Source organism: Molothrus aeneus, chromosome 9, assembly GCF_037042795.1.
Source record: "Molothrus aeneus isolate 106 chromosome 9, BPBGC_Maene_1.0, whole genome shotgun sequence".
In the NCBI taxonomy this organism is placed as follows: domain Eukaryota; kingdom Metazoa; phylum Chordata; class Aves; order Passeriformes; family Icteridae; genus Molothrus; species Molothrus aeneus.
The window spans coordinates 20,460,626-20,481,883 of record NC_089654.1 but is presented as its reverse complement, the minus strand read 5'-3'; the positions used below and the strand labels follow the sequence as shown (position 1 = coordinate 20,481,883).

The following is a 21,258-nucleotide window of genomic DNA, read 5'->3' as shown; positions in this document are numbered from 1 at the left end:
TCATGTATGCACCAAATTGAATATTTGGATATAAATATTTAGACACTTGAGTTGATTAAGTTCACATAACACCCAAGTATTTTTATTTGTTATCTAATTTCCATGTTACACAGAACAAATTTTTTGAAATGAGGTGTTCCTGCCAGCAAGTGCAACTCCTTCCCAGACAGGAGGTCAGCTATCAGTTGATATTCCCTTTTCTGCTTGTCATTTTCATCATTTGGCACCTGTAACTATTTTGAACACAATTTATGTCATTTAGACAGGAAGTATGTGACACCTAAATGCCACAAATCATGCATATGCATCATTGCTGGCACAAATCTTCATCTGTAATTATCTATACTTGCAAACTGTCATTGTTATGAAGCCTTGTTGGAGACTGGCTGAAGAACATGACACACTTCACTCATCCTCTACACGCAAATTACGTCCTGTTCCATATTTTTTTCCTGTTTGAAAAGTTATTAAAATGTTTAAAAATCAAAATTAGTTAACAATTGACATGGATGAAAGAGTAGTATTCTATGTGAGGAGTATATTTCAGCTCCTCTCGGCCCTGCACTTTATTTCAACTGTGAATGGACTTTTCAGAAAAGATATTAATATTTTATTGAGAACAGTTCTGTTCCACTATTACTCTGACTGTGCAATTAATCCACTAATGAGGAAAAAAAGGGTGTTCCCCTATATAGATTTATTTTTACCACCAATATTTATGTGGATTCTGGTACATCCTGTTGATAAATATTCTCGTAATTCCTGGTTTGCATTAGAAAAGAAAGCAATAATCGGTTTAAAGAGTCCAAATCTGGTGGTTGTGGTTGCACAGATCTGAGATTTTGCTGCTGTGGTTATTTTTTGTAGGAAGACAGTAAGTTCACTCAGAAATAGGGAGGTATTTTTGCCCATTCACTGTCTGATTATTGATGCAGTTTCTCTATTACAAATTCTGATAATTTCTGAGAGGGAAGGGAAAAACTACTTCATGTGTAATCCACAATTCTTTTGTTAAATTGTCACTATGTAATAATCCAGTTGTAAAATACTTGTGAATTGTAAGTATGGTCTCCTCACAATGGCAACATAGTTTTTTTCAATCAAAAATGCTGATGTTTAAATAAATCCAGTTGGATTTGGATGCTATTTATACCATTGGAACTGTGATCTGAGAGCTCATGCACATGTCACAGGCTTTCAGTCTAAGTATTTTGAAACATACTCAACTAGGATCCTTGAAGGGGAATTTTTGTATGTGCCTCTCTGCTGTTTGTATCATTACTTTTTTTAGTGCTTGCTCTTCCTCCTCCAACTCCAGTCTTTGAAGTGCTGTGTCTCTGTAGCCAGCTAATAGAGTTCATAGTGATTTTGAGGTTGGGAGTATCTGCATTTATTTGGAATATGTAGCTGGCAGTGAAGACTCTTAACAGCCATTTCAGAGCTGTTTGGGAACTGGCTGTTGCCAGCTGGTGTCGTTTTCTAATCTGCTGATGGGTGCTACTTATTTTTAACACCACTATTTTGTAAATGATAAGAGCAGAAAAAAGAGTTGGTGAGGGTAAACATCACTGTCTTTTTTTGAAATTTTGTATTAATAGAATATTAAATGTTAAGGAAGGAAAGGCTAAGGGAAGGATTAAAAGGGGGGGGGGAGGGGGAAGGAACAAATAAAATAATTGAGTTGAAAGGAAATTTAATCACTGACTGGCTTATAATATCAGTGCTTCACACACTCCAAAAAGAGAAAACAGAAAATGAAACACTGGGTTTACAGTTGCACAAATGGAAATAAAGGCCATAGGGAAGTCAGAAATTAAATCAATATTTTAGCTGTACCTAGGTGTCTCTTTCCAGAGACTTCTGACACCTGATGTTTGCCTGTGAATTCCCAAATGAGCCATCTGCCAAGACCTGCTTTTAAAGCTGGTTAACTTGTGAGGGACTTGTGTCTTTAGCCATCAATAGGGACACATTTTGAGAGGTAGAGTTTGGTTGGGGTTTTTTGGTATAATAATTCTGCTTCTTGTAGTTACCAATGTTTCATTCTGCATGCAAAATTGCTGAGTTTCACTGACAGGAGTGTTCTTACTCCTTACCACAAGAGGAGTTCTAGTCCAATGTGAAATTGGAGAAGCCTTTGCAGAGTTTGTAGAGATCTTCCAAGTGACTCTTTGCAACTGTCGTTTTGTTGTGTTAAAAGAACTTTCATAAAAAAAAAAAAGCTGCAGAAAATGTTTAAGAAAGCACATTAATTCTCAAATGAAACTTTGTAGAAATGCTTAGCAGCTGGTGTGCAATCTGAAAAAGGTTCTTTCTTTTATTAGAAACACAAAACGTTGGCATTCCCATTACTGCCAGAAAAGGTTATGCCAATATGAAGCAAAGAGAAGGAAGGAAAGAAGATTAACAAGTTTTCCAGCTTTCCATTTCTACATAATAATGTGACTTGAAGAAAAACAAAACTAATGTTCATTATATAAAGGGAAATAGCTTTTGCATTTTGGTTTGTCTAGTTCCAAAACAGATTGGAAGTTTTTTGCTCTTGTGAGGGAGCTTATTTTTGTAGTTTGGAAAATTGATCTTTTAATTGAAGTCAAGTAGCTGAATGCTGGCCTTTTTAGGTGTGGGAGAGCAGGACACAACAAAAAAACCAAAACCCCTGGCCTTGAGGGTTCAAAGTTCAACTTCCATTTTAATAATTTGTGTGGTTCTGCTTTTGTGGTCATCCTGACCTGTTTGGTAGATAAACGCCAGTAGAGCTTCATTGACCTCAACTTTGACACCTATGAAACTGTTACAAGATCTAAAATTTGGAATTGCAACAGGAAGCATGCCAGTAAAAACTGTGCCTTTTAAATTCTAAATATGCAGATATATGTTTTATTTCATTTTTCAATTTCTTTTTTTCTTTCTACTTTTCTTTCTTTGTGGCACAACTGATAAAAGCCAAAATGTAGTTTTTTACCTCAATTAAATAAATTCCCTGATCTTAATAGGTTATCTACACTAATCTGATTTTTGTGATATAAGTCTAGTTATGCCATTATAAAAATCATGGAGAACATTTCTGTGATGCTGCTTCCTATGATGTGGAAAACAGCTCCTTTTTTGATTTCGTATCTAAATGAACAAAATGCAATATAGATAAAAACATGTGTATCTTATATAGCCTCATTCTCCTCTGAGTTAATCAATCTCATTAGCTTTGTCACACAGTTACTTATGTTAGCGGATTACAAACCACCACAAACATGAAGAATGGAAACAGTTCCACTGTACTTGGGGCTAAATCATATTTACGCAGGAAACTCCTTTGTTTTCCCTTTGTTTCCCAACACACAAAGACATCCAGCCTTGCAGCCTGGGGACCCTAAACATGCTGCACTGCAAGGGCTTGGGGAGAGAGAAGAGGATGAGGAGGAGCTGTGAGCCTGACTGGCTTTGTTCCAGGGACACTGATCAGTAGTGGAGAGAAAGGAAGGGCATCCTACCTCTAGGGTTTTCAGGCTCTTTCTGTGTTTCAGATCAGGTAGGATTACTCACACTCCTGCTTAGTGTTATGTGGTCTCAGGATTCACAACAGAACCCCTAAGGTTCAATTTTATCTGCATGTCTTGTGAAGATTTACTTGAATTGCTACCTCTATTTTAATTTTGTTGCAGACCAGTTTTTTAGTTGCAGCTACCTTCCACTCTATTGTCAATTACTTTGTAGTTAGATTTGGACCCAATCAGTTCAAATAGCAATGCCTTCACTTAGTCACTTAGATCCAATTTAGCTACCCAGAGAAGTGACTATGGACATTAATCACTTAACTAATCAGCATCTTTTCAGAATGGCTGAGTAGAGATGGAAGATAGAATGTTCCTTCCTGAAGGCAGATGAGTTAGAATTTTTTGGCCAAGCAGGTAAAATCCTAACATTACATTGTCTTCATTGGTTGCTCCGTTAAGTGAGATGGGATATGAAATTCTGTGACCTTTTAAAAACGGGCAATTACAGTTGCTGAGAAATTAGCACACGTGAAATCTGTGTAGAATTGCATAACTGAAGTTGTGTGAATGATTTAACATTGATACTACCACTGCCCTGCACATACGTTTAGCAGAGATTAAATTTACTGTAGATCTTCTAGTTTTTACAAATCTGCATGTTAATCTGAATGTCTTTTATATTATACCTTTAGTAGATAAAATGAAGTGTCAGGCTAAATAAAGCAGGAAAATATTTATTCTAAGCTGTTGATGACAGCATCAACAATGTATTAGGAGCCAGCCCCAGGAAGCACTGACTTCTGTCTCATCTACTTTAATGTGAATCTGAAATAAGCCATTTAAAGGTAAGGGATATGTTAATAGAGTTAAGTCAGTGTAAAATTGGCATGAAAAGAGGATGAAGATGTAATATAGAGTCATTGGTTCAGAACAAAATACAGACCCTATTAAATGTAAAAATTCTCATGACTGATGCATGGCATCTACTTCCAGATGCAAGTTGCTTCTCTGATCCTTTTTCAACCATCCATTGGGCCATCCTTGTATTTTGTGTATCTTGAATATCCGTGTCAGGGAACTGAAAATATTTGGGTGCTAGAAATTCAAAAGAGCTGGTTTTGGGAGTTATTCCAGGAGTTCTGAAAGGTTGTTTAAACTTATCATGGTGTTCTTAGTATGGGTAAGGGTATTTAGTCAACTATGCTCGGTAACTGCTCTATTTTCTTCTGCATGGCATGGCATGGAAAAGTGTTAAATATTTCAGGTTGTGCTGGATGGATATAGAATATCACAAAATTGCCAAATGCATCTCAATATAGTATGACATGAATTATAAGGATTTTAATGCAAGAAAGCACAAACTTCTGCATATCTAACTGCATCATCAGTGCTGTCTGATCCTGGCTATCTCAAAATGACTCTAGATATATGCCTGGTCAAGTCACAGAAGTAAAATCCCCATTGCAAGGCACTGCCTTCCTGCAGGCCCCTCCTGCTGCAGAGGAGTCCCATGTACCTCCTCTGTACTTTTGCCTGGCTATAGTTTGTCCTCACCTCTGGCTCCTGGCCTGGGGGTTGCAGGGAGGCTGAGACTGTGTTTGTGTCCCCTGTGGCCCTGCAGGAAGGCTACTTTCTAGCAGGAAATCCACTGGAATCCACTTTCTACACTTCACCTTCAAATGGCTCCTGTAGTTTCCCTGGAAGTGCAGCCCAAATTGAGATCTTAATATAGCACCCATGTGCAGTTGTTAAGAGGGGAGGGCTATATATCCAGGCTTCTGTTTGATGTTTCTATAGCCTGATGTGAAATGTGCTACTTGCTGTAATTGGCTGATAAGTGGGGAAGATAGAAAGTGGTGTGGCTTGACTGCTACAAAACACTTCATGAATATGTTGCATAGCTCACCTCTTTGTTTCCTGTATCACTGCATCATGATTATGATTCTAATTAGTTTATTTTAATCACGATCAATACACCAAGGAGAAGCATCAGACAGCTAATATGATTTATTACTTATTCCAAGAGCATTTGTCTCAGATTTGGCATTTGTGCTATCTGTCTCCAGAATGCCCCTGCCTACTTGACAGCAGCCTGTCAGCGCTGCTATGATTGCTCTATGCAGTGACTTTAACTGCCAGCTTTTCCTGCAGCCTTGGAGAATGATCGATCAGCACTACAATCACAGCTACACAGAATATTTTAACACTTGCCTATGGCCCTGCCAATTATGAAAAGATGGAGTATCAATGCACGTTGCAATCTGGTGCTGTAGCACTTAAGCATCAAACAGAAGACAAAAAGTAAACAGTGGTGACCGCCTTTTTGAATATCTTTCTCTTTTGAAGCTTTTTTTATTATAACTGATGTTTTACACATAGCTCTGGAAGAAGATCAAGAGCTGTCTTTGTAACATTAAGTATTCTTGGAGGTACTGTTAGTACTGAAGTAGTGGTAAAGAAATGCAGTGATGCTAAAGTTTTTCATAAACTGTCTTTCAAACCAGTGAAGGCAAAGGTCAGGTGAGGTGGTGGGTTATTATTATTAATGAATATAGGAGCAAGGGGAGATATTAAGGTTCAAAACATACAATATTTTACAGCTGAGTTTCAAGGCATCTTCTTTTCCTGAACCTCTAGTATGGGTGACTTGACCCTGGTTTTATTGATTAAACTTTTATTCTTCCCCAATGAATAATTTAAATTATGAGCTGTAGTCTGGCATGATTAGCAGGATCATAGGAGAGATTTTAGAGTAATACACTCTGTCACTGTATGCTTCTCCTCCTGCATTGGATTCCTCTGCATCACTGCACTCTGGGCTGAAAATTTTACACGCAACTTTGTAACTTGATTACCAATTCTCTTCGGTGAGAGGCCTAATAACAGATTTTTACTCTTTGGTGCAGGAGGAGGGCTACAGAGCTGATTTTGGTTCCCTGATTCTCCTGTCAGTCTCCAGCCTTGCTGGAGTTTCTGCTCCCATAGTTCAGCTCACCTAGCACAGGTGATTCAGCTGTGCTGCAGTAAAGCATCCCCTGACCTCTACTTTTCCCTGAATGCAACATGTGTCAGTCCTCTTGGGTGGGGAGAAAGGCATAGCCCCCTATTTTCCTCAAACACTATTGCAATAAGTTGTGCTTTATCACAAGAAATTTTTATATAGAGGGCGTAGGAAAACTCAATAACGTAAATTTGTAATTTCATAAAACTATGCAGCACAAAAGGCCAAGATTTGGACAGTGAAGAGTTACTTTAATGTTGCACATAATGGTCATTATACTCTCACTAATGTTTTGTATCCTCAGGTGCTCTTGCAGGTCCCACTGATATACCAGAGCATTAGTGTGTGAGACCTGAAAACAAGTGTGGCTCGTGTAGTGACTGCATGAGTATATTGTATACAAGAGATGTGCAGGTGGCACTGAAAAACAATCTCAGATTGTAAATGGTATTCAGAGAGATGACTTTTAAAATGTTAAAGAAAAAAAAAAGAATGACAGCAACAACAGAAGAAAAAACACAAAGCGCTTCCCTTCTACTAAGCCATAAACTGCAGCAAAACTTGGGAAAAGGGCCAAAAATAATTATACCAGTTCCCCAGGAAACAGGTATTCTTAATTACAGAGCTGTATTAGCTGGCTAATAATCCTCATGGTGAAGTTGTACACAGGAAATTGCCTGTTGCAGTTGCCAGGCTGCTGCTGCAATGTCTGTTGTACCCCTGCACCAAAGTGCACAGAGCCTCAATGCCTAGGGCTTTAGCTTTAATATTTTTCAGATTCTCTGCTGCCTGGCATTTAACTCTGAAACTTCATATTTATTATTAGTAGGTTCTCTTAAAGCGTTTTTAGTGAAAATCATATCCCTTCCCTGCAGAAAATTAAGGATAACTGTTATGCAAAAAGCATAACTATGCAAAGAGAAGGGGGCAAGACAGGGGTTGAGATTTCATGACCTGGAGCTGTAATTGGACAATTGAAACCAATATGTAGATGAACCAAAACTTATAAAAGTGTAAAATCTTGTGACTGGGATCCATCTTGGATTCAACCTGGGTGTAGCCCTGGCCAGGCTCATGTGCTGCCAGGGTGTATCCCTTTAAGGCCTTTCAATAAATACCTATTTTGTCCATTCAGCTCTGTTCCAGATCAGCCTTTCTAGGCATTGGCCTCAATTTAAATGCTGTTGTTAAAACACTCCATGGAGTCCTGAAAGCAGCCAGGGCTGCGCTCACAGCCTCTTTCCACGTCCCCTTTTATAAAGGGCCTCGGTGTGGCAGGGCTGACCCCTGTTCTCAGGGCAGGGAGATCCCTGCGTGCTGCTCCCAGTCCCTGTGCAGATGTGGAGCTGCCAGGGCTTACAGGGCAATGGAGCATGTTTCTGCAGGACATGGCAAGTGTGCACAGGCACTCAGGCCATGGAGCAAGGAAAGGAGAGAGCACAGCCTGCTGCCTCAGGTGTGCTTGGTTTCCCAGCCACAAGCAGGAGAAATAATTTCTTGGGACCTGAGTCTTGTTAGTGCCATATCTTTTTCCTTTTCTTTATTTCAAATGATGGCTACATTGGGGTTGGTTATTCACATATGTATTACAGTCTCTGCCTTATTACAAATTCTGTATTTCTTAAATAGTTTATAGAATATGTCCTTTAAAAAAACTTTTGATTTTTTTTATTAGACTGTTCTAACATAATAGAAGTATATATTTAATAAAAGTGTATATTTAATGAAAATATAGTACATTTTTCCTGCAAGCTGTTTAATGTACAGGCATATTTCACGCACTAGAACTTGTCACTTTCCATATGGACTCAGTTTTAACTCAGTCTTAAACCACATTTTGTAAAATATTTTTTGGCATTTTTAAAATTAGTTGTTATGAAATAAAATCTGCCATAGCAGCAAACTCATTTCAAAGGACAGCTATGAGGGTAATCCAAATCTTAAAATGTTAGAATTGATCTGAAGATGGCATCAGACAATATGCTTCAATGAAGTCTTTCCTGGAAAGATGAAATCTTTTAAAGAGAAATTGTAACATACTAAAGTTAAGATAGGACAGTCCTACCTCTGTACATCTATAATTTTGGAGCCTAGAAAAACCAAAGGAATGGCATTTTCATGTCTGTTCACCTTCATATCACCTACAGGATCAGAGTATTCCATTTGCAGGGTTGTTACTTCAGAACGGATTTCAGAGAATGACATGCATCCATATGTTCATCAAATTGTTGGTCTAATATAAAATCAATTGTGATCTCAGAGGCTTTTATTTGTATTCATTGGAGGATTAGATACCCTTGCCAGGTATTCTAGTGTGTGTATGTGAGGAAGGGGATTATCCCTTCAGTGGGTCACAATCCCAGCTGATGCTGGGCATTGGAAGTGCAGCACTGAGGAGCTCCAGGGTTGTGGTTTTCCAGGAGTGTTCTTCTGGCCACGTTGTTGCTGCTGATCCTTCAAAGAATGTTTAGCAGCGCCTGTCAGCTCAGTCTTTCTACAAGTTGCTGTTTGCAATACTAAGGTCTTATCTTAAATCTTTGCTGATGTCTCAGGTTGAGTGGTTTAAAACTTTTTGACAATCATTATCCTTCAGTAATTTTCATAGAAGAGTCTCCATGCTAGATTTCAGAACAGGTTAATCCCACATCTCTGTTGTGCTGGATAAGTTTTACACAGCTCTGAACTTGTAACAATACACATTTTAATGTATTTTCCTATGCCTTGGCAAACCTATAGGACAATTTATTAATCATCTAGGGAAATAGCAGGAGAAGTTCTTTCCTTTGGCACCTGGAGGCTGTGAATTGGGGTTCAGTTATTCCAATGATCTGCAGTCACTGAGAAAATATTTAAAGAATAGAAAATAAAGTACCATGCAAAGATAAAAATGTGATTTATGGATTGAATTGTAACTTGTGATATTAGTTGTTATGTATATATAGATTTTTTAAAAATCTTTTGTGCTATAATGGGCAATAAGTTCGTTTGTACGTTGAAACTGTAAAAAAAGAAATTGATCTCTTCTTAAAATGATTTGCTAGTATTTTAATATATCTACATTCATTTAGGCTATAGAAAAGAGAAATTCTGTGCTGATCTGAATTTATTTTAGTATATGAAGCTGAAGATCCTAATGCAGCTCTCAAATGCAAGATGTTGGAAGATTTTACAAGGAGCAACATGGAATTGGACTTAAAATTATAACTTCGTCTCTAATTAACTCGATCTTTTTTCCTATATATTTGATAATTTGAATGCAAAACAAAAATGCTTGGATTATAGAAATGAAATTCAAATTAAGGCAGTTAAATTTAAATGATGAGTGTTAATAACTAAAATGTGCTTATTTTTAAGGAGGAAATTGTTTCTGGTGTAATGCTTAGATATATTTATGGTAAAGACAGCACTTCCTAATTAGAATGCTCAATGGTAAAAACTGAGCAATGCCTGTGGGTTCCTGTTGTGCCTGGAGACTTGTACCCCTTTCACTGAACAGGTGAAGTTCTGCTGGTGTCATCTGAGTTTAATAATCCTTCTCCACTTTAGACAATGTTAATTTGCATTAGTTTCTCTGCCTTTTTCCTTCATGTTAGTCACTTCCTGCAAGGAACAAGTAAAGTTTTCATGGATTTTGGGGTACAAATTAAAAATTTGCATTGTTGTGCATTTGAAGTGTAATTTCGTATTACTGTTATACATTTTGTGGGGTTTTCTTAGTATGAATTCTATTCAGAAAAGTTGTGGATCAAATGCAAAGTTTGTTTCACCTGAAATCTGTCACCTAAGACTGTTTTCAGTCATCCTCAAATAGTAGATTAAAGGTCTGGAATTAGTTTGGGCATTCTTGCTGGTTTTGTTTCATGGAATACTGGCCTTTTGTCTTGGCCTAGTTGGCTAGTTTTTTTTCTTTCCCCTGTAAAATAATAGAAAAGAATAACAGAATAATTCTTGTGTGAATAATTATTGTATTTAGATGGAAATATTCTCTGATGTAGTTTTTAGAATCAAGGATTTTTAACATTTTTAAAAGTCTAGCTTTTAAAATTAAAAAGTCAGGATGTACTGACTCATATCTTAATAATAAAACTTTTTTTTAATATAATAGGAAGGGAGAAAAGATCTATCAATATTGTACCACTTTTTTGGCCATATGTGTATGGAAAGTGATTGCCTCGGAAGTCAACCTGATTAAGTGATGAAAATAAAGTGGGGGGAGGGATCTTGATTTATTGTTTCACTATAACAATTTAATTTCCCAAGCTACTAAAAGGTGGGGGGGTGGGCCTGGGTTCTAATGTAACTTTCTAATTTCTGTCCATGATAACTTGGCACTTGAGTCTGAGGAAGGGATCCATGTTAATGCATTGCTGGGGTGAGTTACTGAAACCCTTCTCCACGTTCCCACCTGTTTGCCACGGCTCCTGCAGGCCTCCACAAGACTGGCACGAGTTAGTGAGTCTCAGTTGAGTGCACAGGAGACTGTAGACTTCAACTTTCTTGTAGGGCATAATTCATTTGGGAAAAGCCTTTAAGGGATTATTCTTGTGGGAGTTTTCTGGCCAAATCGTTTCAGCAGGCTAGAGGCTTTTGCAAAACTGACGATGCCCTTTGGGAATGTTTCAGCATTGTTTGTATCATGCCTTGAGAAATAAAGAGGACAAGCATAAGGGGAGACAGTGACTTCAGAGCCTTCTTCTGTGACTGTTAAACCTTCTGTGAACATTTCAGGAAGATTTGGACCCCCAATCACAGAGTATCCCCTTCAAGGGCAATTGTGCAAATTCACTTTATCATCTGAGAAATTAGTTGCTAGGTCTGGTTCCCATGAGCTGTGCAATCCTACTGCATGAGACTCCTTTCTCTTTGCCTTACTTCCCTTCCTGTAAAATCCAAATAGGAACAGCCTATATATATAAGATCAGTAAGGAAAGTTTCATATAAGGTCAATAAGGAAAGCTCTCACTCCTTAAATTAAGATTTGTAGTGCTCTAATAAAGGACAAGGCGTTGTAATGTGCTGATATTTAAGTAAATGTAAAGAATATCATGAGAGGAAAGCAGTGATTATAGCATTTCAGAGTTAAGGATAAGCATCATCAAAATAGGAAACTGTGATTTGAGATTAGCGCACTTGGAAGTCATGATCAATTTTTGTGGTCCTCTCTGTTGTTCTGTCTAAATATTTCTAAAGGAAAGGGAATTATGAACTTAAGTATTTTTGAGTGTGTACCATAAAGATAATGAGGAGGCCCATGGCAGGGATTGTTTTCTTGGCCAATTATGTGAGAAAATGTTAATAATATGCTCCAGAAATCTCAGTAATATAATTCCTTGTTTTCTGTGTTGCTTAGGTATTGGTGGAGCTTTCTAAATATTAGCATATTTCCTGTCACACAGGGCTGAGTATTGTCTCTGGAAGAAAGAAAAGCTCTTATCTTTTCAAAAGGATAAGCAGATTCATGTTTATCCAAATTCAGGATGTAGATGTTTTTTGTAATTAGATTTAAAGTGCTCTCTTACCGAATGATTTTTTAGCTGCAAATGCCCACAGGGCATTGTGCCTGAGTGGTATCATCTATCATATCACTTTTGTGGAGCAAGGAAGACAGACCCACAAACATCTCTGGAGCCAGACATGACTGTGGCCCCATGGTTTTTGAACCATCTTTAGCTGGTAGATAATTTTGATAACTGCTACTAATAATAACTTTGGTAGGGTAATAGTCCTAAAATCAAATCTGAACAGAGTTCTTCCTTTCCACAGTTACAAGTAAGAAAAATACTGAATGCATTACTAAATTCAAATGTTTTATTACCTTCAGTTGTATCCTCACAGTGGGGTAAATCAAATTTCATTACTATTCAGAAATCTATGTGTAAGCTGCATATGAACAAAGTGGTTTGCAATCATTCTCTTTATGGTAAGAGAGGGACACAGATCATTTGTATTAATGTTATCTGGACCATTTCCAGGGTTTTCCTCAAAGCAGTAGCAAGGAGTGTGCCTGCTGCCTGTTGTGTAAAGCTCTAATATGCTTTCTTATGGTCACTTGTTTTGATTGAAGAGGAATTGCTAGTGCTGAGAGGACAAAATGAATGCTATTACAGGGAGTGTTATAGGCACAGAGAAAAGAACAAAACTTAGTGAGCCCTCAGGACGTGAGGGCTGCCTATTACCTCTGCAGAGTGCAGCGAGCATCCATGAGAGCCATTTATAAATGTGTGCCTGCGTGGGACTCTGGTGGCACCCTCTGATGATGGGTTAATTGAACAGTGTCAGCCAGGGCACTCCTGGCCCTAGAAAGAGACTGACAGGATGACGGCAGCAGTCACTACTTCATTACTTAGAAACAAAATCAGAGATTCTTCATTTTAAAGGCAGGAGCTGCCAAGCAGTTTAAGAGCAAATGGTTTAATGCATGGGGGTGGATGAGGTGAGGAGTTTGACTTAACCCTGTGGCAGCATTCCACTCTTGATCTGTCTGTGGCATCTGAGCAGACAGGCCAGTCCTACTGTTTTAACTCTGGTCTTTGATTCTCACCAGCCAAATCTATTTTAATTGTTTAACTAATTTCATTTTCCTCAAGTAAGTCTGTTTTGCCCATGACAGTAATTGGCAAGATATTCCCCTGTCTTTATCCTCACCCACAAGGTTTTTCATCTCATTTTCTCCCTGTCCTGCTGAGAAGGGGGAGTGATAGAGAGATTGGGTGGCCATGTGGCAGCTAGAGAAGGTCAACAGTCCATCCTATACATTGGGGCTGCCTCAGTCATACCAGTGCTGCTATTCCATGTTCCATTTTCTCAAATCCTTTACCAAGATCTGGGTGTAAGCATAAGAGGGTAACAAATAGAACTGGCAGCTGCTTTACTGCTTGAAAATTCTGCTTTCTTCAGTGGTCATCTTATAAATGGAATTTATTTCCAGTGTTGGCTGTGTTTTTTTTCCCTACTCTTTGCAACCCTGTCCCCCACACCATCCACTAGAAAAAAGAAAGAAAAAAATGTTGAGAAGTGTCACTGCTTTGTTCTATAGGATGATTTGAGATTTGTGTCTCTGTTTTCACTTGTAGATTGAGTTCACTGACTAAGGAGTATTTTCCATAGTTAGTGCTTCTCTGAGGAGGATCGTTGTCTGAAAAAGAAAGAATCACACATACTCCAAGGTTCATAAGTAAATTTCACCCTCTCACACACACCCCTGAATTAGTGCCTTTTAGATATAACCCAGTGTTTCTCCCTTTACAGGTATTTAATCTCTTTGGTGACAACTGCTGGTCCTCTACAGGACATTTCCAGCGAGCTGTACATGCTGGGAAGTGAAGGTAAGGTGAAAAACATCCTGTCAGGTCTGGAATGGGTACTGCCACACTTGATACCTGGGTGCTCAGCCCCTCTATCTCAGATGTACCTGTACCCATGAGGGAAAAATGTCTCCCTGATCCTCTTTGTCACAGAAGCAGGTTTGGCTGTGAGGAAAGGTCCCAACAACAGGCTGGGATACAGGGAACAGGGCATGGGCAGCAGCCCACAGCCCCCCTGAATGCCAGCCAGGTGCAGACTGTCCCTACCCAGCCTGTCAGGGATCCCAGTTGTGTCTCTGTGCCCCTTTGAACCACTGTCAACTTTTATTGTGTGTAAGCACAATAACTGGAAGAGAGGTCATAGTACACGTTAACATTTTTAATGAAAGAGAGCATTGGATGCACAGACTGTAGTCATGACAGCAAATTTGGCACTGATGTCAATATAAGCAAAAATATGACAAAGGACAAAACGTCTCAAATTTGTGATTTTAAGTGTTCAATGAAATAAACTGTAAGAAATTTTCAGAAGCAGTGTTCCATAATCCCAGTAAATAAATGGAAGGTCAGATTTCAAGACATGCTTCATCCTCTGCAAGTATTTTATGTGTTTTACTACTTATTTCACTGTTTTAATATATGCTAAATTCTTCTGAAAATACAGTTTAAATGGTCTGTGGAGCATCCTCTATAATCTATAGATGGTGAAATAGGAAGTTTCTAGACTGAAAGTTTGAAAAGACTGCTATTACTATCATTTTCAGCAGTAGTGACTGTCAGTATTCAATCTTGGCTTCCTCCAGCTGGCCAATAATAGTTCAGTTTCTTATCAGCTTTTCTATTTTTATAACTTATTGGATTTGGATGTATATTTAAGATTACATGTGAATTTTTCCATTTTACCTTGCATTCAAGAAGCCATGCAATTTTTGTTACTTGTCCAGTTTTTAGGGATTGTTCATTGAATTAGACTTTAGGAAATTACAGCTCATGTAATGACAAAAGGATGGCATAATTCAAATCGGTAGCAGCATGAGAGATTTTGAAAAACAGTTTTAACTCCCAAATCTGGGGGTTGCTGCTGGTGATTTTTGCTTACTGGTTCATTTATTTATTTAAGATTAGATTTAATTTTAGATTTGAGGCCCAGATCCAAATGATTCCTTCTGTAGCAGCCCCAAAATGTTCAGTCTGAAGAGGGTGAGGTATAATAAGAACAAACTTCTAGTGGTATTTGCTTAGGCTGCTTTTCTGTCATCTGCCACTTACCAGATTTTGTACCAGAATTTATACTGTCTAATTTCATTTAATGAGTGGTTTTGGTGAGGCCTGGAAGAGAGAAGTTATCCAAGTTTCTTTAAGAAACTCATGCACTATTGCTCCCTCTGCTTCCTTTGCTTTCTGTAGGAAATAATTTCAAATACTTAATGTCTTGCTATGTGAATGTCTTTCCAAACCTTTGATTATTTTTGGAGCTCCTTCAGTCCTTTAATAACCTTTCTTAGATAAAATGACAGAAACGGTGTTTGAAGAAACAAAATCAGTGATGTATGAAAAGATATGCATGTTTTCATATTACATTCTGTCCTACCCTTGGGACAACCTAACATTTCTTCTATGACTTCTTTACCTGTTGAGAGAAACTCTCACTGAGCTGACCACAATGATAGTTCCATCCCTTTCTTGTGGTGCTTTGTGATGAGTGAATTGTGATTGCTGTAACATAGATTTAAATTTTTCTCCCAGTTTGCATTTCTGGACTTGCAGCTTTCACTTCCATTTCCATAAGTGGTCTCTTCTTGGAAAATGAAGGCTCTATGATATTTCTCAAGATTACAGAGATGACATCAAAACACCTTGTAGAAGTCAGGTCTGGCAGGAGAGCTGGCCAGATTGCAGAGATTCCAGCCAGCCCTTTCAGCAGCAGCACTGCCAGGCTAGCGAGTTGCCGTGCAGCTCTTCCCTGACTTTTCAGGCTGTTTTGATCCTCTGAACTTTTCCTTTGACAGATCCAGTGTTGCAAGTTCCATAGCCCCAGGATGCCCAGTTTGCCTGTCCCAGCTGCAGGCTGAGCTGACAGCTCCCTTAGGGACCTGCACCTCATGTTGCCATACAGGAGAGTGGCTGACACTGCCCACCAACACTTCACCTTACAGCATGTCCAGCAAGCAATGCTCCAGCACCAGGAACTCACTCCTCCTTTCTCAGACATCTCCACCATAAATTGCTGACAGCTTTCTGAAAGATGCTTTGAAGTAAAAGAAATCAGACATTTCAAAGTGATAAACAACTGGGCCTTTGAGAAAAACAGGTCTTCAGTATCACACATCTTTAGCTTTAGCCAAATGGATGTGTTGTCATTGGTTGCTTTGGGTCCAGGGTAAAAAACTATTGTCAGGAAGTTTAAATCACTGCTTGTGATGCTCTTGGTAGTTTTGTAAGGAAATTTCTTTTTTCTTGGTTAATGACAACTAGCTTTCTTATGAAATCAATCATCTCACAGTTTTCTTGGAAGCTTCAGTCTAGAATCTCACATGGTTCTGTTTCGTGTTGTGTTTCATGCCCTGAGAAATATAAAGTTAGAGAAACTGTTTTACTGGTTGTACCTTACTTGATTGTGATATGCCAGATACTTTGTTTCTCTTAATCAGCCTTGTTCACTAGGCTCACATGTAAAACTCTCTTTCATATGTCAATATTGACATGTGGTATATGTCACACTTCATTCCATAAATCTATGGATTATTTGCACAATTTTTAAAAACTAGAACACAGTACTCATTGTTTTCCAGTCCTCTGAAACAGTGGCAGTTCCCTACAGATGTTGATTGAATTCTGAAGTTACTCTGCCTATATGAGGAGATGATGAAGGAACATCTTGCAGTTTTAATGAAAAAGAGAATTGCACAAAAGATTTTGGAAGGCAAAGGGCTGCTGAATCTCTTGAGACATAATTTACAGGATAGGGCTCTCAACAGAATGACAGTGAGGAAAAGGTTTGCTTAGGGTACGAGTAATATTTGAGAGCCTTATGGGAATAAATGAACAAAACCTTAAATACTTGTGAATAAATATTCTCAGGGGTTTCGTATTATTACAAAGGTATTTTATGTATTTTTGTGTAAAAGCCTGTGATATTTCTGGTAAACAGCCATTGGGGGAGGGCAGGTCAGAGGGAGTAATCTACAAAAAAAAAGAGCAAATGGGTCAGTGTCTGATTTCTCTCTTGCTAAGGCAGGAAGGTATCATAGAAATACATCAGTCCCAGCAGAATTGTAAAAATATCTCCAAAATAGTCAAATATTCCGCAGAGTTATTTGATGCTTATCTCGAATCCTAGAACTGTAGACTCTATGTAGAATTTGTAGTTTTCAAATGACTGGGATAATGTGGAAAGTTATGTACATTTTTGAGGAAAATACTGGCATTTTGATCCCAGGAATGGAATTATTTACTTAAGGAAATTATTTTTGACCTCCTTTCTCTTTGCTTTGACTTTATGCTGACAAGTTACAAAATTCAGCATGGTACATCATGCAGGCAGCAGTGGTTGATATAACAATGAAGAAACCTATTGAATATATTTAATTGGGTGCCAATTCAAGGAAACCAGAGAAAATTGCTGTAAAGTTGCTCACACAACTGCTGTGTGAGTTGGCTGGTTCTAAACTAGCTTTAGGTGAATGTAATTAACATCACTGCTATGTTTTTTGCGATTGATTTTTTATAAGGTTGTGACCTAGAAAAATAAAAATAAAAGAAACATTCTACTGTATTTCATATTACCTTAAAAATCAGTTCCAACAGTTTACAAGTCAAATAGTTGTATGACTAGGCCTTATTATCCTCCACACATCTCATGTTTTGATTGATTTGACTTTTTGGAGATAAATGTCTTGTGTCACATATATAGCACAAAGCATAACACAATATAATGCAATTTCATCAAGGATCTTTTGTAATTGCTTATCACACATAGCTGTGCATGATAGATGGAAACAATAAAAAATAAATGAAAAATATTCAAGCCAAACAATGTTAGTTTCTGAAATGTTGATTTTTTTTTTTCCAATATGTCCGGACCTGAACACTCAGGAAACATCAATCTCTTCAGGAGTGCATTAGGAACTGTGGGATAGAATTGATAAAGAGCTTACTTTCCACAGATTTCAAATCAATGGTGGAGACTTTAAGGAAGGCAACTGCTGGCTGCTGCATGGGGTGTAAGGTACACTTCTGAGTGCCTGGAGCAAGGTCATCACATTTATCAAGTCAGTTCTTTTCATTTTGGTTGTTTTATTGAGACAGTGTTAGGAGAGCAGTTCAAAGCATCTCTTTAAATTAGTGAGAATACATTATCTGAAAATGGTATAGTTTAAGAATCAGTAAGTCATAAAAACTAATATAAGAAATAGTTTATCATATAAGAATTTAGGGTTTTTGTTTCAGAACCAAACTGCAATTGTACTGCTGGATAGCTGCCTGATATGTGCTTGGATGTGGTTGGACTGTAGTAAGCCTTCATTCATTCACAAAACTAAAGTTACACAAATATAATTTTAAAATGTACCTGGTATCCCTTTGTAACCTGGGCTTCCTAGTAGCAGTGGTTCACAAAATACTGTTGTGTACAGATGAACAACCAGCCCCCCACTTTCTGCAGTCTGTGCTAACAGAGACCCTCAAACAAACTGAGTTGGTTTGGTTACTATACTTTCATCTCATCTTGTCCCACCTAGTGCCTTTCTTTCCCTTTAGACAGAACCACGAAATACCTGGGAGAATCTTAAAATGGGGAAACAGATGCTGAAAACTGAAGCGGCTTTTCACACTCCTGTAAAGCTCTGTCCCTTATCACTGAGCCAAGCAGGCTGCAAAGCACCTTCAGACATCTCTAGTCCACCACTCTGCACAAAGCAGGTCCAAGCTTTGTCCAGGCAGGCTTTGGTACCTGCTAAGAGATGTGTTCCCAGAATGTGCCATCCTCCTTGTGAAAACGTTTGCTTATAAATCAAGATTTCCTGTGTTGTACCTGATGTCTGTTGTCATTCATCCTAGTGATGTGCGCTTCTGTTCTTCGGTGGCCCTTGACAGTATTGAGGCAATTAATTCTCTTACTATCTCCTCCTTTGCTGTCATTTAGCTCAGTTTTGGTTTTTTTCCAGTAGCAGTAAGAAAAATGTATTTTGTCTTTAAAAACTATTAGTATCTCCAGCACTTGAACTGCCTTCTTTGTATTGACAGATATTTAATATCACACGTCATTCAAAATGGCAAAGCCATTGCCAATTTGGATTCTAAGATGCAGGGTAATATTTAACAAATTTTCTGTGTAAGTGACAACTCCAGACAATATTCTATATGGCACCTAATATACAGACCCCTTGTGACTATTTGTAGCAACACATTTTTTTATAGTTTTTTGGGATTTTTATTTTTTGCTTTTTCCTGGCATTGTAAGATATCTGGCTCCTTATCATCTTAAGGTTTACTTAATGTTGTCTCTTTATGAGACATGTTAATTTCTAACTTGGTGATCTTCACTGTGGCTTCCAATTCCTGTAGACATGCTGAGCATTAGTATGTGGTGTTCCTAAATCAGTGACTAGAGGGAAACCATGCTTACCTGGCCCCTTTTCTTGTGCCTTATCTCCTGGGGCATAAGGGCTCAGGGATATCATTTGGCATCTGTTTCTAATTTTGATTATAAATACAAGAGAGCTTGCTATGTTCTCTCAGGCCTCCAAGTTTTCTGTAAGTAAGGATGAGTGCAAAGTGATGGGTGTTCCACTAGGATTGCCAGCTGCTAGATCTTAACAGAACCACAGCTGAGGTCATAACTAATTCATATTAGCTACAGCCTAATTCAGCTGAGGACTTGTGCTCATAGACAATATTTTTAATAGGTTGCTGAATGACTTGTTTGCTGTGGGGAAGTCCCATTTTCTTCCATTTCTGGTGCAATGTAGTTATTCTCTAACCACAAAGCACTTGCTCCTTTATTCTTTTGGAGACTCTGCTTGTTCAAAGCTAGTGACAGCTTTTCATCTTTGGGATTTTTCTGTTTGGATTTTTTTTGGTTGCTTGTTTTGTGAATCATCTATTTGAAACATGGGATCATTTTGATTGTATAAAGTTAAATAAAATGGACTGTTTAGAACCCTAGCACCTAGATTCTCCTTTTGTTTTAGTTTGACTATTTGCATTCTGTGAGCAGATCTGGTTTTTCTTTGTTGTTTTTTTTTCCCTGCTGTTTCCATTGCTCTTGTTAATTCTGCTGCTTTGGGCCATGTTAAATTTGCTTTTGCCAGGAATCATCTTTGGAATCTCTCATTATTAACAGAGCATTCATTCTCTCAGTATGTCCTCTAGGACATTTCTAAATGGGCAATATTCTGTTAGGCTGTCACATACACAGTTATAGTGTCATGCAACTGTAATGTCATATTGCCTTTTCCTATAATGAAATATTTTACAATGGTGTTTGGTTTGATAGGTTACTCTTTTACAATTATTTGTACATCTTCTGAGGTTTTACCTCCTGCTTTCTGAGACTGCTACAAACTGCTTAAGACAGAGTAAGTTTAACTCTTTATATATTTAGGAGAGTTATGTGTTCTCTGTAATCTTATATGTGAAAAAACATTGGCCCAGGGTTTCTATATATTGCTGCCATTTCCTGCATTGAACTGTCCATTTTTCCTACAAACTACCGTTCTTAATTTTTTTTTGTTTTGTTAGTATTTATATTAAAGAAACCTTTAGTTTAAAAAAGCACACTGTACTTAAATCAATGAAAAAAACTCTTGCTCTATTTCAGCAACATGAAAACACAATAGAGGGAAAACCACTGTGTAATTAAACAGTAAAGAGATGAAAATGCAGAATTGCTACATCATGTCTTGCTTTTAGTTCATTTCCTAAGATGCTACCTGTTAACTATCTGGAATAGTTTATTCTGGGCACCACAGGGTTGCTGTCCAGTGTGACTTTGAAGGATGTATGCTTAAAATAATTTTTTTTCATGATCATTTTCCATAATTAATTGCAATTGGAAAAAATAAGCATATAATTGATTTGGTTTTGAAATTATTGCTCTTGTAGATCATTTGATAGTTTGTGTATATTTTATATGTCTTTTTTTCAGCATAAGCCAGAAACTTGCCCTGTAGGAATTGTATGTCTATTTTCTCTTCTGCGAAAGCCATTTAGGTAAATTTCAGCTTTTTTGAAGCAGTTGATGTTTTCTTTGTATGCTGAGTGCCACACATCACTTTTCTTGTAGCTATGAATGTCCATAGTTGTATTTATAGGACAGTATCAGGCATGAGCTGTGGAATATGCTGCATTTAGGTCTGCCAACACATAGACTCTAGAGCAGATAAACCACTAGCAGAGCCCCCAGCCTGGTGGCCAAATGCAGTCCCATGAGTGACAGCAGATGAGATTCAAATGTGAC

The 21,258-nt window shown here is 37.9% G+C and overlaps 1 long non-coding RNA gene across 2 annotated transcripts in view; it reads left to right on the top strand.

The window, feature by feature from the left end:
* LOC136560240 (uncharacterized) overlaps positions 1-21,258 on the top strand; it is a 111,743-nt gene that overhangs the window by 51,089 nt on the left and 39,396 nt on the right. For both annotated transcript variants that reach the window (XR_010784100.1, XR_010784099.1), the window contains exon 3: positions 13,744-13,820. This is a non-coding gene — a long non-coding RNA (uncharacterized lncRNA). The remainder of the gene's footprint in view (positions 1-13,743; positions 13,821-21,258) is intronic.